General features: G+C 43.5%; 2 protein-coding genes and 1 pseudogene across 8 annotated transcripts in view; 1 reads left to right on the top strand and 2 right to left on the bottom strand.

The window, feature by feature from the left end:
• Window positions 1-16,878, bottom strand: part of LOC116157877 (uncharacterized) — a 696,771-nt gene that overhangs the window by 134,456 nt on the left and 545,437 nt on the right. The gene's annotated exons all lie outside the window — the stretch shown is intronic.
• Window positions 1-16,878, top strand: part of LOC116157898 (leucine-rich repeat-containing protein 37A) — a 196,702-nt gene that overhangs the window by 119,772 nt on the left and 60,052 nt on the right. The gene's annotated exons all lie outside the window — the stretch shown is intronic.
• LOC105106713 (proteasome maturation protein-like) lies at window positions 4,172-8,244 on the bottom strand (annotated as a pseudogene).

Raw genomic sequence — 16,878 nt, 5'->3', positions numbered from 1 at the left:
ACCCAGCAGAAACGATGAGCAAGCACCGGCAGGCCCGCTGCTTCCACCTCCTGTCGACCGGGCTCCGCTCACCTGTTAAGGCCTTTGTCCCGTGTTGCTGTTGTCCGGTTCAGGTGAGGCACCTGTCACCGACTGGGGTTCTGCTCACCTGCCGGGCCCATTAAGGAGTCCAGATGAGGTGAGGTCTCATCCAGTCCGAACAGAGTGATCAACCCAGGTCCTGGAAATTGTAACAACCTCCATGGGGTTCGAGTGGCCACCACCGTCACCCTGCCGGGCCCCACGCCCAGAGGCGCCACGTCCTTGCTGAGCCCCTAGAGACGGGGCTTTGGTGGGACTGGCTCGGAGGTGGGGGCGGGGGAGAGGCCCTAGTTTCACTGTTTGAGATCCTGTCAGTGAGAACGCATTAGAAATTGTAAAGCGCTCTTGCTGGACAGGAGAGCTCTCTGTAAGGGCTGGAGCCTGTGAGCACTGCCACCTCTGCCCCAGACCGCTGGGTGCCCACCCCTGCTGCTTCCCAAGCCTCAGTCTTCCCATCTTGTACAATGAGGACAGTGGATAAGGTGAGTGGTTTTCCATCTGTGCTTCCCTAGGACCCGCTGTACATTACATCCCATGAATTATTTCTTTTATAGCAGGAAATCTGTGCCTCTTAATCCCTTTCACCTGTTTTGTCCGTTCTTCCACTCTCCTCCCCTCTGGCAGTCACCCGTTTGTTCTCTATATCTATGACACTGTTTCTGTTTTGTTTTTTAGATTCCACGTGTAAGTATTTGTCTCCCTCTGTCTGACTTATTTCACTTAGCATAATACCCTCTAGGTCCATCTATGTTGTCACAAGCGGCAAGATTTCACTCTTTTTTTTATGGCTGAATAGGATTCCATTGTGTGTGTGTGTGTGTGTGTGCGTGCGAGCGCGTGCGCTGCATCTTCTCAAACCAATCATCTGTTGATGGGCACTTGGTTTGTGTCAGTGTCTGGGTTATTGTAAATAATGCTGCAGTGAATATAGGGGTGTATATATCTTTTTGAATTACTGTTTTTGTTTTCTTTCGGTAAACACCCAGAAGTGGAATTGCTGGATCATATGGTGGTTCCATTTTTAGGGTTTTTTTGAGGAACCTCTATAGTGGCTACACCATTTTACATTCCCACGAATGGTGCGTGGAAGTTCCCGTTCCTCTCCATCCTTGCCAACACTGGTTGTTTCTTGTCTTTATGATCATAGCCATTGTAACAGGCGTGAGGTGGTATCTCGTTGTGGTTTTGATTTGCATTGTCCTGATGATTAGAGATGTCGAGCATCTTTTCATGTGCCTGTTGGCCATCTGTGTGTCTTCTTTGGGCAAATGTTTATTCAGATCCTCTGTCCATTTTTAAACTGGGTTGTTTACTTTTTTGATACTAAGTTGGATGAGTTCTGTGTATATTTCAGGTACCAACCCCTATTGGCTATGTTGTTTGCAAATATCTTCTCGTCTGACCTGTGTATCTCTAGATCTCTCCTCCTATGAGTAAAAGAAGCCCCTTGTTTGTGAGTGTGAGTTTGATCCAGTACTGCCCACAGGGGACCATCATAAGGAAGCTTGATTTTTGCCTCCCAGTCTTCATTCAGACTTGTTCTGTGGGGGTGGTTCATTATCACCCTTTTGAATTGAATACAGAGACGGGGTTTTTTGGACACTCTTCTTTGGCAAAAAAATTCCTAGGTCACTTCAAGTTCTAAAAGTCTCATTTCAGTAATTGCAATTTTAAAGAATATACAGAATGGTCAAATTAATGGAGATGGAGGATAGAATAGTGCTTGCCAGGGGTGGGGGGCCGGGGCTAATGGGGAGTTATTGTTTGGTGGGCATGGAGTTTCCACTAGGGATGATGAAAATCTTCTAGAAATGGATTTATAACAATGTTATAACGTGTACTTGGTGCCACGGAATTATACATTTAAAAACGGTTAAAATGGTAAATTTTATGTTATGTTTTACCACAATTAAAAATGCAAAAAAGTACAACCCAAAAAATAATTTAAAGTTTATTTGAGGAAAACGTCTCCCTTGTACCTTCCCCATCTGTTTTTTTTTGTTTTGTTTCTTGACTCTGCATATGCTTTTTGTTTATTTATTAACTTAATTGAAGAATAGTTGATTTACAATGTATTGATTTCTGGTGTACAGCATAGTAATTCATATATATATATATATATATATATATATATATTCCTTTTCATAATCTTTTTCATTATAGGCTATCACAAGGTAGTCAATATAGTTCCTTGTGCTATACAGTAGGCCCTTGGTGTTTATCTATTTTATATATAGTAGATGGTATCTGCAAATCCAGAACTTCCTTTTATCCCTCCACCCCCACTCCATCTCCCCTGGTCACCATAAGTTTGTTTCCTATGTCTGTGAGTCTCTCTGTTTTGTGAATAAGTTCATTTGTGTCATTTTTTTAGATTCCATGTATAAGCGATATCAGGTGGTATTTTTTTTTTTCTCTTTCTGGCTTCCTTCACTGTAAGTAATGATACATACAGTGTACTGTATGATAATCTCCAGGTCCATCCATGTTGCTGTAAATGGTGTTACTTGGTTTTTTATGGCTGAGTAGTATTCCATTGTATAAATATACCACAACTTCCTTATCCAGTCATCTGTTGATGGACATTTAGGCTGCTTCCATGTCTTGGCTATTGTATATAGTGCTGCTATGAACATTGGGGTGTATGTGTCTTTTCAAATTAGAGGTCCCTCCAGATATATGCCCAGGAGTGGGATTGTTGGATCATAGGGTAAGTCTATTTTTAGTTTTTTAAGGGATCTCCATACCTGATCTATTTTGGATAGGCCGTATGCAACAGGAAAAAGTGTGAGTGAGTGTGTGTGTGTGTGTGTGTGTGTGTGTGTGTGTGTGTGTGTGAGATAAACTCCTATTTCCCCTCCCCTACTGCTCATACACCCTGAGACTCTCTTTCTCACTCACTAGGCTGATTTTCCTTCCTCCAGAGCTGACGCTGGGGAGAAGGGGAGGAAAGGGGCAAGAAAGGTCTTATTCTGACTGGTGCCATGAGCCCTAGTACCACAGCATCTCGCCGGGTCTGGTATGTGTATAAAGCTGACTCCTCACCTAGTGGGGCCCTTTTGTAAGTTCTTCCCAAATCTGCTAGCCCACACCATTATTGGGGTCTCTCACCACAGGTGAGTCCCTTGGTCTGACCTCCCCTACACTCACAGGCAGCCTAGGCTTCAGCTTCCTGCTGCTAAGGCCTCAGCTGCCCTCCAGGTGGCGCCCTTGGCCAGGTTTTATCACGCTCTATGCCGCTTCCTCTGCCACAGCTCATGTCTGGTACACAGCAAACAGTCACACGTCTTTTCCTCCCAACAGATTTTAGGGGAACCAGTTTCCAGTGCAGCAAACTGCCTTCACTTTACTGTCAAGACCAGTGGTAGCCAGCAAGTCTGTCATGCAATCTATTTTTAAAATCAGATTCATTAAGATAAAATTTACATGAAGTAAAATTCACCAATGTTACTATCTACCACCACTTACCAGCACCACAATCAGGATAAAGAACATGTCTGTCGACTAAAATGGTTCGTTGTGTCCTTTGCCTCACCTCTTACCTCTGGCCCTTAGCAACCACCAATCTGATTTCTATCCTGATCCGTTTTCCTTCTCCAAAGGAATCGTGTTTTAAGGATTTACATATTATAAATGGAATCACACAACATACACTCATTCATATCTGATTTCTCTCACTTAGTATAGTCTTTGCGAACCATTCATATCTTTGCTTGTATTACTAATTTTTCTCTTTATCACTGAGTAGTGTTCATTTTATCTAGACACTACAGTTTACTTATTCACCCAATGCTAGAATTAGGTTTCCAAATTTTTATCATTATGAATATAGCTGCTATAAACGTGTATACACGTCTCTGTGTGGATATGTGCTTTTATTCCTCTTAAATAAGTATCGAAGAGTGGAATTTCTGGGTCATATTGTAAGTGTATGGTTAACTTGATTTAAAAAAAAAACTACCAAATTATTTTCCAGAGTGACTATCATTTTGCATTCCCACCAGCAATGAATTAAAGTTCCAGTTGCTCTATATTCCTGGCAACACATAGTATTGTTGGCTTTTTTTTTTTTTTAATGTAGCCACCCTAGTGTATGTGTATAGTGGTATTTTATGTGGGTTTTTTCCCCCCATATGTCTGTACTCTTAATGTTGTGCACATGAAATTATAGTAAAAAACAAATATAAACAAGATGCATCCCCTCTATTTTCATAAACAGCACACTGAATCCCAGTAAACTGAGTTTATATTCCACTGTCAAGTGCAGCTCTCCCATCAGTTCACTGTGTGATGTGTCATTAAATATATCTTCCAATCCAACAGTCTCATCATTACCCCTCAAAATACCCAGTGAAAGGTCTGAGCTTGGATGAAATGGAAGACGCAGAGCCTGCCGCATTGCTTTGAATTCCATTTGTAATTTTAATAACGTAAATAGACCCTGTTTGTTTCTCAGTGTGGGAAAAAATTCACTTTTTTCTTGGTTGAGCTGGAAATTTTTGTCTGATAATGCAAGAGGATGTCTGACAGGGCAAAAGTTCATTTTTCCCAGAAGAAAAATCTTCCTGAAGAAGATCATGACTTTCAGAAGGTCCAGTTGCTGAAAGTTCAGGGACTGGAATACTGTCCTTTAGCTGAGCTCCAAGCCCTCTGGCTTTCACCTTCCACTCGCTCTGCACAGCCTCTCAATGCTGTAACTGCCAGCTGGCCCGGTCCCTCACTTCCGTTTCGTGTGGTTTTAATTTGCATTTCCGTAAGGTCTAAAGATATTGAACATCATTTTATTTGCCCGTTATCCATTCACCAATCTTCTTTGGTGAAGTGTCTGTTCAAATCTTTTGCCCATTAAAAAAAGTAAACTGTTCTTATTGAGTTTTAAAACTTCCTGGTACATTCTATATTGGAGCTCTTTACCAGATAAATGTGTTTGCAAATACGTTCTCCCAGTCTGTGCCTGGTCTTTTCATTTTTCTTAATGACAACTTTTAAAGATCAGAAGTTTTTATTCCTGATGAAATTCTGTTCCTTATTTTGCCTTTGTTTCCTATCTAAGAAATCATTGCCTAACCCAGAATCACAAAGACTTTGTCCTGTTATTTTCTAGAAGTGTTATAGTTTTAGCTCTTATAGATAGGTCCATGATGAATTTTGAATTAATTTGGGGGGTTGGTGTGAGGTACAGGTCAAGGTTCATTTTATTTTTTGCATATAGGTATCCAGTGATTCCAACGCCATTTGTAGAAAAGACGATCCCTTTCACTTTCCAACCTTTGCTGAAAATCAATTTGTTACCAACTCAGGTCCCTGGACTCTTTAATCAACAGAAATTGAAAAGCAGCTGGAGAAGGAATTCAGGCAAGGCTTTCCTTGGACACGTGCTGCAAGCAAGAGGGAGTGGAAACAAGTACCAGGTTTCCTTGCTTGAGGAGGGGCAAGCTGGCTCCTTCAGTTGGGTAACAATGTGGGGCGGGCTCAGCTTAGGCTGCCTGCCCACCCCCTTGGCGGTGCCGTGTGCAGGGATCACGGGCAGTCCCCTGTTTTTGCTCCCAGCTCCTCAGCAGTGGTACTTGGCGTATGGCCTTTCTGTATCTTGATGTTCATAATTGCGCTAACTGCACGGGTACAGCTTTTTTAGTCCCTAATAGTTTCTTCGTATTCTGCTGCTTGAGGAGAGGTTTGTGCACGTGCAAGTGCAAGCACTTCAGTAGAGGGTCCCAGGTCCTGGCCTATCTCTAACTGACTGTATGTGTATGAGCCTTCTGACTGGTAGGGGGGAGACAAGCCCACCTCTTCCCCACAGCTGGGCATGGGGGTTGGGGATGGGAATTACTGTGTAAGTCTCTCCAAAGAAAGCCTACGTCTAATTTTTTTAACACCTTTTGGCCTCTCCAATCTGTTCTGTGAGCTCAAAGCAGGTGATCAGCTGAGGGTCACAAAACTGGTTCTCAACCACCTCCTTTGCAAGTCCTGCTCTGGGAGTCCTACGGCACTCTGGAATGTGGGAATCATTGGCACCTGTTGTCCTGAGATCCTTGTCAATACTCAGACCAGGCGGGTCCCCTTCTCACATCCTGTGACGCTTGCTTAAACCACTGCAGGCAGGTTTCCATCATAGTTCCTAACTCACACAAGCCCAGAGATGGAAAAAAAAATCCTGGGATGCATCAAAAATTTTGACCAATAAATTAGGGTGATTGAGTGGGACTTGGGGAGGGGAGTGGCAGACAGATTCTTTTGGATTGAGGGGTAGATGCGATGCAGATGGGGCTGGAAAGCACTGGGAGGGTGTCTTACAGGCGGAGAAAAACCGATGGGATCGAGGGGTACTGGGGATAGTGGGAGCGAATAGAGCAGGAGGAGGGTTCAGAGGGGCTGGAGGTCATGGAAGGAATGGGGAAAATAAGAGGGAAGCGAGAGCTGTGGAGGCTGGGGGACCAGGAGAATGGAGGGGACTTAGCTGAGCTGGGACAGGGAAGACCTGGGGAAAGGGATGGGGCAAAATAGCAACTAGAGGAAGTTGGAGAAGACTGGGTGGGGTTGGGAGTGGCCAGCAGCTGTTTCTTGTACACAGAGGAAAATATTTAAAAATTTAACATTGTGATAAAACACACACAGCTCTTACCATTTTAAGCATTTAAGCATTTAACTACAGGTGGCATTAAGTGCATTCACAATGTTATGCAACCATCCCTACCATCTGTCTCCAGAACTGTCTCATTTTCCCAAACAGAAACCCCTTAAACAAAAACTCCCCCTTTACCCAACCCCTGGGAGTGTCTATTCTGCTGTCTGCCTTGTACAGAGAACACATGAAGCCATGATTTCCTTGTCCCTAGCCTTGTCCCAAGTGGAGGTACAGGGGACTGGGGGAAATGGAGTTGGAGGAGAGTCTCGGAAGCCCTGTGGAGGACCAGAGGGACTGCGAGGAGGGCTGGGGCTAGGAGGCCTGGGGGTTCTGGGAAGGGCTGGAGGAGCTGGGAGTTTTGAGGAACTGAGTGATGACAGGATGGATGGGAAGGGGCGTAGCCAGGGCTAGGCATCTTGATAAATCACAACCCTTCCAAAAACAGAGCCCTCTGGTCCCGGCTCCCTGACCACCTGCTGCAGCAGGCTCCATGCTCTGGCTGGGTCTGTGTGGTGACAGCTGCTGGGACCCTCCCCTGGCTGCCAGGTTGGGCCCTGCCCCCACCCTATAGTCCGTATGCTCCCATCCTGCTTGGGGTAGGAAATGGAAGTGGGCCTGGGGGACCTCGCCTTTCCTCCTCACTGGGTCCAGGGGTGGTTGGAGGTGGCATTAAACCTTGTTTGTGTTTTACTCATTTCTGGCAAACCAAGGGCCTCAGTGTAACGGCCCTTTTGAGGGGTGCAAAGTAATCTGCTCATTGTCCCAGGGGAGGAACTAGAAAACGAGTCTCCAACCAGTCTAGACCAAAGGGGAGGGTCAGCAGGGAGTGTGGGAAATGGGAGGAAGTTGGTGGGACTGGGGGCTGAAGGTATTAAAAGACTGAGTGTCTGGGAGGGTTAGGAAGGGACTAGGGGAGCTGGATGAAATAGAACTGGGGATGATTTGGGAATCTGAGTTGCCAGAGAGAGACTGGAACCTAGAAGGAGCTGAGATTCCAGACAGGGTGGAATAAGAGAAATGTTGTGGAGGTGAGTGGGGGACATGGAAGGGAAGAGGTAAATCGGGAGAACCTGGAAGAGGCCAGGAGAGCTGGGGATGGGGGCTAGTCATTGGAAGGATGTTAGGGCCTGGAGTAGGCCTGGAGGATCTGGCAGTGACATTCAGGTGCCGGGAGGGGCCAGAAGGCTCTGGGAAGAAAAGGGAGGTGATGCGAAGAGGTGGGGTGAGGCATGGTGGGAGGGGCATGGCGACAGAGGGCTTGGGAGAAAGTGGGAACTGCAGGGCGACAGGGGCGGGGCTGAGAGAGGCACTCCTTCATCCAGAGGTTAAAATTCCCCACTGTGATTAATAGATTTCTCAGCTTCTCCTTGTGGTTCTACAGGTTTCTGCGTTCCCTACTTCAGTGCTGTTAAGTGCACGCCTAACTCCAGTCCCCACCACAGCTCTGACCCCGTTAAAATCCACCTTCTACGTGGCAGTAAAGCAACTCATGTCCTCTCCTTGCTTGAAACCTTGCAGAGCTCCCTTACCTGCACCATTGCCCTCAAGGCAACCCTAGCCTGGCCCAGCCTACAGGCCCCGCCCCTGCACATAGCCCCGCCCCCACGCACAGCCCCGCCCCAACTCGTCCCACCACCCCAACTCCTGGCCTGGTTCCCTCTCTGTCCTCAAGCCTCTGCCCACCTCTGTGCTACTCTCCAGCCTCAATATCCTGTCTTCTTTAACGCTCCAGATTGAGTCCACGCTTGGGCTTTTTTGCTCCTGCTGCTTCTGCCTGGAATGTTTCCTCCACGGGTCTTAGCTACCTTCTTACTTTTCAGGTCTCGACACAAATTTCACCTTCTTTGAACAGGCTTTCTCAGACCAACCCCCTGGCTAAAGCAGCCCCCAGCTCACTACAGTCTCTGTGAACCATCATGGCCTGAGTTCATCTTCATCAACCAGCACCTGCCGTCACGTGACTGTGCCATTTGTGTGCATATTGACTGCCGCCCCTAAAGCATAAGCCTCCCCAGTTCAGGATGTTCACTGCTGTAACCCCCGAACCTGGAGCCGTGCCTAGCCAATGGTGAGGGGTCGATAAATGGCTGTTGATTGATTACTGATTGACTCATTCATACTCATATTCATAGCAGCATTATTCACAATAGCCATGAGGTAGAAGCAACCCAAGTGTCCATGGACAGAGAGTGGATAAACAAAGTGTGGTACATACATACAACAAATGGAATATCATTCAATCTTAAAAAGGAAGGAAATTCTGACATTTGCTGTAACATGGATGAACCTTGAGGACATTATGCTAAGTGAAATAAACCAGTCACAAAAAGACAAATATTGTATGATTCCACTCATATAAGGTACTTAGAGTAGTCAAATTCAGAGACAGAAAATAGAACGATGGTGTCCAGGGTAGTTTCTAGAGGGGGTGGGGACATGGGGAGTTATTGTTTAATGGGTTACAGTTTCAGTTTTGCAAGAGGAAAGAGTTCTGGAGATGGATGGTGGTGATGGTTGCACAATATGAATATCCTTAACTCTACTGAAGTGTACACTGAGAAATGGTTAGGGTGATAAATTTTATGTTATGTGTTTTGTACCACAATAAAAAGAAAAACATGATGGACATGTTCATGACTGCTGAATCTCATTAATGGATTGTCCATTTTACTAGTATGAAATATCCATCTTACTCTTAATGCCTTTCGTCCCTAGTTTTAGTTTGTCTGACATCACTATTGCCACACCAACTTTCCTCTTTCTTTTGTACTTGCCTGGGAAGGATATTTTTGTCCATCCTTCGTATGTCAGTATTTCCATATTCTAGTTGTTTTTTAGGTGTGTCTCTAACAATACAACATGATTGGATTTTATCCATTTTGAAAGGCTTAGTTTTCTTAATAGATAAATTTAAGCAATTTAAATGTACTGTGATGGATATATTTAGACTTAGTTTGATATCTTATTTTGTATTTTCTATTTATCATGCTTTTTTCCTTTTTTTTTTCTTATTTTAGTTTTTATTTCAATTGGTTATATGTGTATATACTTTAAAGAATGAGATAGTTTCATTTGAGGTTTGTTTAGGAAAATATCTGTATGTTGTTCCTTTCTTTCTGTTTCTTCTTCCCCACGGGCAATCACTTTCTTACTTCCTTTGTAACTGATTTTTAAAATATTTACTCCTGTATTTCTAAATGGACACGCCTGTGGTACTGCTTCTTGACTATTAAACTATCTTGCAACTTAAGCCCGCCTTCCATGTTTTGCTCTGCCATGCAATGGAACATCATTCTGCCATAAAAAGGAATGAAGGACCACAATGTATGTTGCATGGATGAACCTTGAAGACATGCCAATGGAAGAAGCCAGTCACTTAAGACCATGTGTTATGTGATTCCATGTCTATGAAATGTCCAGAATGGGCAAATCCATAAAAACAGGAAGTAGATTAGTGGCGGAATTGGGGACTGACTACTAATGGGGACAGGATTTCTGCTTGAAGCAATGAAAATGTTCTGAAATTAGATAGTGGGGATGGTTGTACACTCTGGTGGATGTATTTAAAACCACTGACTTTACAACCATGGAATTTATTTAATGGATATAAACTATATCTCAGTAAACAAGCAATCTGCACCTCTGTGACCATGAGGAAGACAACAGCCTTAGTGTCCTAGCTCAGAGTCCTCTTGAAAGCAAAGCTTGTGATAAGGTCTCGAGTGTTAGGCGGTTGATCTGGGAGGTCTTGGCAGGAAGCTGGAGAGTGGGGCGGGCAGAGTGAGGGACGGAGAGAAAGCCACTCTGAGTGTGATACTGAGGTCTCTGCCATGGGCGATTTGGGCTCAGTTCTGGTGGGGACCTTCTGCAAAGCCTACAGAAGGCTTCTCCAAAATTGTGAAGAGTTAGCGGTAGAAGTACTCATCCAACAGCTCCCATCCCCTCTGTTTAAGGGCCGCCCCTGGAGGTCTTAACTCCAGAAGTCCTGGAGCCAAAACTTCAAGTGTGTTTCACTTGAGCCCCTGGGAAGACTTGGCTAGAGCTTTGGCTGAAATTGGAGGAGAAGCTGAGAGGACATGAGTGGAGACACAGCAGCATCTGATACACGGTACTCTTGCCTGCCCTCCGTGCTCTTCCCTCCCCGCTCCCACATTCTTGTGATCCCAAATTTTGGCACCAGGAACTAAACACAATAACATTAATGATGGTTATTTAGATTTGCCAATATATTTAGCTGATTTATTTGCTCACTATTTCTTATTCCAACCCACTGCATCTTTCTAGATTCACTTTTTCTTTCAAATGATGTCTGAAAATGTACTTAATCTACCATTACTCTCCAAGGACAGAATTGCTGTGTTCACAACTGTAGGTCCAACTTTGTTATCCTTTATCCCTTTGAAAATATTGTTTTATTGTTTTCTGGCTTCCAGTGTTGCTGATGAAGACTCTGATGTCATATTCTTATTCCTTGTTTTCTGGTACTAAATTTTTTTTTCTTGATCTTTGATGCTCTGAAGTTTCACTAACATGTGAAATGAGTATAGATTTTTTTGTTTGTTTGTTTTTTCACCATGCTTAGGATGTGGTGAGATTTTTTTTTCCTAATCTAAGGATTTTTTTTTTTTTCACTTCTGGAAAGTCCCCAGCCATGACCTCTTTGGCAGTTTCTCTTTATCACCCTTTCTATCTGTCTGTTCAGACACATCTGTTTATTCTCCTTCTGTGCCATTGGGCTATTGACCTGAGACAAACAGACCACCATATGTTTCTCCAACAAAGATGGGTTTATCTGGGATTGCCAGAGAATTGCAATCTGGGGTCTGCAACCATGGTGAACCATGTGCAAGTCCCCACATGACAAGGGATGGAGAACACTCTTATAGAGAGGAAAAGGAAGTTGGGAGGGCTACAGTGAGCAAAGAGTCCATGGCTTTTCAATGGCTGAGCTCTTGGCTGGAAAGAAGAGAACTCTTTCTTCTTCCTGGTTAGGCTCTGCTATCGTGGCAAGGGAAGAGAGCGCCCCATTCTGTTCTGTCAACTATTTAATTGAGGTTTCCCTTTATTAATTTTTTTCACGCTTTAAAAATATTAGTTTCCCTTATTGGTATTATTGTTATCCCGATTTTATACATGAGGAACCGCAGACCTAGGAAAGTTAAATAGCTGCCCATGGTCACACAGTACGTGGTGATGCTACGATTCACACCCAGGTGGTCTGGCTCCATAATCTATGCTCTCAACCACAATGGCCCGCTGCCTATCGAGCTCAGACTGAAAGGGACCATGTCCTGGATCCTTTACCAACTTCTGGCTATTCATTTCCCATCACCTACAGATGCAAATGGAAGCATCTGACCAGCATCTCAAACAGAAACAAACAATGAGGAAAATCTGGGTGACAGAAGGGACAACAGGTCCTCTGAGACATACATATCCATCTCTCCTCCAATGGTCACTGTTCAAAAGCAACAATCACAGAAATATGTGATGGTTGTGACTTTCTAATATTTAGAATCTTCCTACTATCAAAGGGGTTATATTTATCCTGAGTAGCTCCAGAGGGCAGGTTTATGACTAATTCCACTTCAACAAATAGTTTTTTACAGTCTATTAGGTCCTATACGGTGCTATGGGGTTTACCTCCAAGATGCCACTGAATAATGGAAGTTAAAACAGTAAAGACCAGTGTATTCTTATTCCAAATAATTATAATTTTCAGTTCTATAAATTCTATTTTTTTATTTTTTATTTTTAATTTTTCTGCTGAGATTCTACATAATTTTACTCATTGGTCACATGTTTTCCTTTATTTCAGACACATAAACAGACACATCTGTTTATTCTCCTTGTTTGCCATTGGGCTATTGATCTGAGACAGACCACCAGATGTTTCTCCAACAAAGATGGGTTTATCTGGGATTGGCAGAGAGTTAAAAGAGTTATAACAACTCTTTAAAATCCTTCTCTGGTGAGGCAGGATCAATATGGCAGAGGAGGAAGACCCTGAGCTCACCTCCCCCATTAATCAATCAAAATGACAAATACATACAGAACAAGTCTCAGTGATAATGATCCAAAAATGAGCAGAATGACTCTTCTACCACCAAGGGTGTAAGGAAAGAACCACATGGAGTCTGATAGGAGGGGAAGAGAAGCAATCTATTAAGAACCCACACGCCTGGTGGGTGAGCCAGAGAGGAGCGGCTCAGGGATCCTCCCTGGGGATCAATGGATTCAAGCCACATATTAAGTAAACCAAGCCTTAGGGTCCAACATCAGGAAGATAAGCCCCTTTATCTGGTTTGAAAACCAAGAAGGGCTTACCAGAGGGCTGGAATAAGCTGAGACTGCTCTTGAAGGACTTACGCACACACTTGCTGGATCCCAGACCCAGTAGCAGATAGAAAACTGCCTTGTGCTCTGGCCAGCCTGCCAGGACCACCCCAGCAGGTCCCTCAGCACACACCAGGCTCTGGCTCCAGCACATCCTGCTCGGCCACTGCCCCCCACTGAGAAGAAGGCCACCACTGCCAATGCACACGTTCTCACCAGGGAAGGAGCAGAGCCAGGTCAGGCCCCAGCCCTGCCTCTAGCCAGAGCAGAGCCCACAATTGCCGGTGTATGTACGTACCATGGAGGGAGCAGAGCTGGCTCGGCCAGGCCCTGCCACTAGCCAGGGTGGAGACCGCCGTTCCCAGCATGCACATGCGTGTGCACACTGGGGAAGAAGCAGAGCCAGCTCAGGCCTGGCCATGCCTCTAGCCAAGGAGGAGACCACCATTACCATGATGCATGTGCACGCATGCACCAGGGAAGGAGACAGCTCAGTAATGCAGCTCCAACATCTCAGCCCTGACTGCACCACAACCAAGGCATCCACACGGCGGGGACAGGTAGAACCAGCACAGAAATATAGCCCCAAGCCCTCTGGCCCGAGCCACACCCCCAACCAAGGCAGAGGCTGCCATCACACTGGGGAGAAGCCCAACTCCCTCAGGGCTCCTGCTCCAGCCCCTTGGGCTCTGGGCCCATCCCTGATAGGACTACAAGCTAGGAGAAGCCACAGCTCACATCTGGCTCAGCTCTCCCCTCCAACTCCAGCCCTACCCCCCATCAAGGCAGCGGCTGCCAGCACACCCCAGGAGAAACTATGGCCCCTGCTTACTTCAGATCCAGTTCTCACACCAAAGCCTCTGGGCACAGGCAGGCTGCACAGAGATGTTCCCACACAAGGACAAGCCTTCAAGACCAGGACAGGCAGCTGTTTCACCCGATTTCATAAATATAAAATACAGAGAAACTTAAACAAAATGAGAAAACAAAGGAATATATGTCAAATGAAAGAACAAGATAAAACCCAGGAGAAAAAAAAACCCTAATTTGAAGCAGAGATAATTTACCTGATAAACAGTTCAAAGCAATAGTAATAAAAGTGACCACTGAAAGCAAGAAAAGAATAGGTGAATACAGTGAGAATTTCAACAGAGAACTAGAAAATACTGAAAAGGAATGAGACAGAGCAGAAGAATACACTAACAGAAACAAAAAATACACTAAATGAATTAACAGTAGATTAGGTGACACAGACGAACGCATAAGTGATCTGAAAAACAGAAAAATGTAAATCACCCATTCAGAGCTGTAAAAAGAAAAACACATCTTAAAAAATAAGGATAGTCTAAGGGACCTCTGGGACGACATCAGCCATGCTAACATTCACATTATAAAAGTCCCAGAGGAGAAAAAAGAAAGGGGTCTAAAATGTATTTGATGAAATCATGGCCGACAACTTCCCTAACCCAAAGAAGGAAACAGATATCCTGGTATAGGAAGCACAGAGAGTCCCAAATAAGATGAACTCAAAGAGACCCACACAAAAACATGTAATTAAAATGGTAGAAGTTAAAAATTAAAAGAGAATTTTCAGTCACATCCATAAGGCTATCAGCTGACTTTTCACCAGAAACTTTGCAAGCCAGAAAGGAGTGGCATAATGTATTTAAAATGCTAAAAACAAACAAACAAACAAACAAACACCTTCAACTTAGGATGCACTACCAAGAGAGGTTATCATTCAAAATTGAGGGAGGAATAAAGAGTTTCCCAGACTGCAAAAACTAAGAGTTCATCACCACTAAACTGACCTTATGAGAAATGTTAAAGGGTCTTCTTTAAGTGAAAAAGAGAAGGCTGTAACAGGAAGTAAGAAAATAAAGAAAGAGAAAAATCTCAATGGTAAAGGCAAATATATAAGAAAAGCAGTGGATTAATCATTTAAATAAGCTAGTATGATGGTTAAAAGACTGAAGCTGTAAAATGAACTATAACCACAATAATAGGTAAGGGGTGGGCATCAAGATTCTGTTTGCCATCACACTGACATGTTATATATGACATCAAGGACACAAAATGTGGTTGGGGGGTGAACATGTAGACCCTTCAGAATGTGCCTGAACTTAAATGACTGTCCACTTAAAGCAAGTAGCTATAGTTATAGGTAGACACACATGAACTCCATGGTAAACACAAATCAAAAACCTACAATAGATACACAAAAATTAGACAGAAAGGAACCCAAACATAACCCTAAAGAAATAAACCGTAAGGAATGAAACTAAAAGAAAAAGAAATTAACAGGGAAGAAACACAAAAACAACCAGAAAACAACAACATGGCAGTAAGTACCTACCTATCAATAATCACTTTAAATGTCAATGGACAAAATGCTCCAATCAGAAGACACAGGGTATCTTCTAGACTATTAAAACTAATAAGTGAATTCAGTAATAGTGCAGAATACAACATTAATATATAGTAATCTTTTGCTTTTCTATACACTAATAATGAACTATCCAAAAAAGAAATCAAGAAAACAATTCTATTTACAATCACATCAAAAAGAATAAAATACCTAAGAAGCAATTTAACCAATGAGATGAAGGACCTCTACTCTGAAAACTCTAAGACGTCAATGAAGGAAATTGAGGATGGTATAAATACATGAGAAGACATCCCATGTTCACAAATGAGAAGAATTAATATTGTTAAATTGTCCACACTACCCAAAACAATCTACTGATTCAATGCAATCCCTATCAAAATATCCATGACATTTTTCATAGAGCTAGAGCAAAGAATCCTAACATTTGAATGGAACCACAAAAGACCCCAAACAGGCAAAGCAATCATGAGAAAAAAGAACAGAGATGGAGGTATCACAGTCCCTGACTTCAGACTATGCCACAAAGCTACAAAAAGCTGCAGGGTACAGCTCACTGGCAGAGCACACACTTAGCATGCACGAGGTCCCGGGTTCTATTTACCTCCATTAAAAAAAAAAAAAGAACAGTATGATGCTGGCACAGAAACAGACACCTAGATCAGTGGAACAGAATAGAGAGCCCAGAAATAAACCCATGCACAAATATGGCAAATGTGACATAGGAGGCAGGAATATACAATGGGGAAAAGACAATCTCTTCAATAAGCGGTGCTCGGAAAACTGAACAGCTTCATGGAAAAGAATGAAATTAGAACATTTTCTTATATCATCCACAAAAATAAATCCAAACTGGATTAAAGTCCTAAATGTAAGACCTGAAACCATAAAACTCCCAGAAGAAAACAGACAGTACACTATTTGACACTGGTCTTAGCCAGCAATTCTTTTTTGGATATGTCTCCTCAAGTAAGGGCAACAAGAGCAAAAATAAACAAATGGCATCCAATGAAACTTAAAAGCTTTTTCACAGTGAAGGAAACCATCAACAAAATGAAAAGGCAACCTACTGAACGGGAGAAGGTATTTGCAAATGGTATGTCTGATAAGGGGTTCACATCCAAAACGCATAAAGAATGCACACAATTCAATATGAAAAGTTCCAGGAAAAAAAAAAATCACAAGGCTAAATGAAGCAACCAAAGCTATTTAGCTGCCTTGATGGTAAACGGAAAACTAGGATCCTGCTGGGACCACAGACGGGTCATGGACAGATCCCTATGCCTTAGCCTCTCTCGGACCAGTTCACAGCAGGGACACAGCAGTAGATTCTCAATCCTTTGGGGGTTTGGGTACCCCACAAAATTAATAGTCTTCAGTTTAACAGAACTTGAGATTAGTCCAAACAACTGGTCCAACAACAACACGTTAATTAAAAGGGTGCTGATTA

Source organism: Camelus dromedarius, chromosome 16 (genome assembly GCF_036321535.1).
Source record: "Camelus dromedarius isolate mCamDro1 chromosome 16, mCamDro1.pat, whole genome shotgun sequence".
Classification (NCBI taxonomy): domain Eukaryota; kingdom Metazoa; phylum Chordata; class Mammalia; order Artiodactyla; family Camelidae; genus Camelus; species Camelus dromedarius.
Note: the sequence above shows the minus strand (reverse complement) of the source record. Positions and strands in the feature narration are given on the sequence as shown.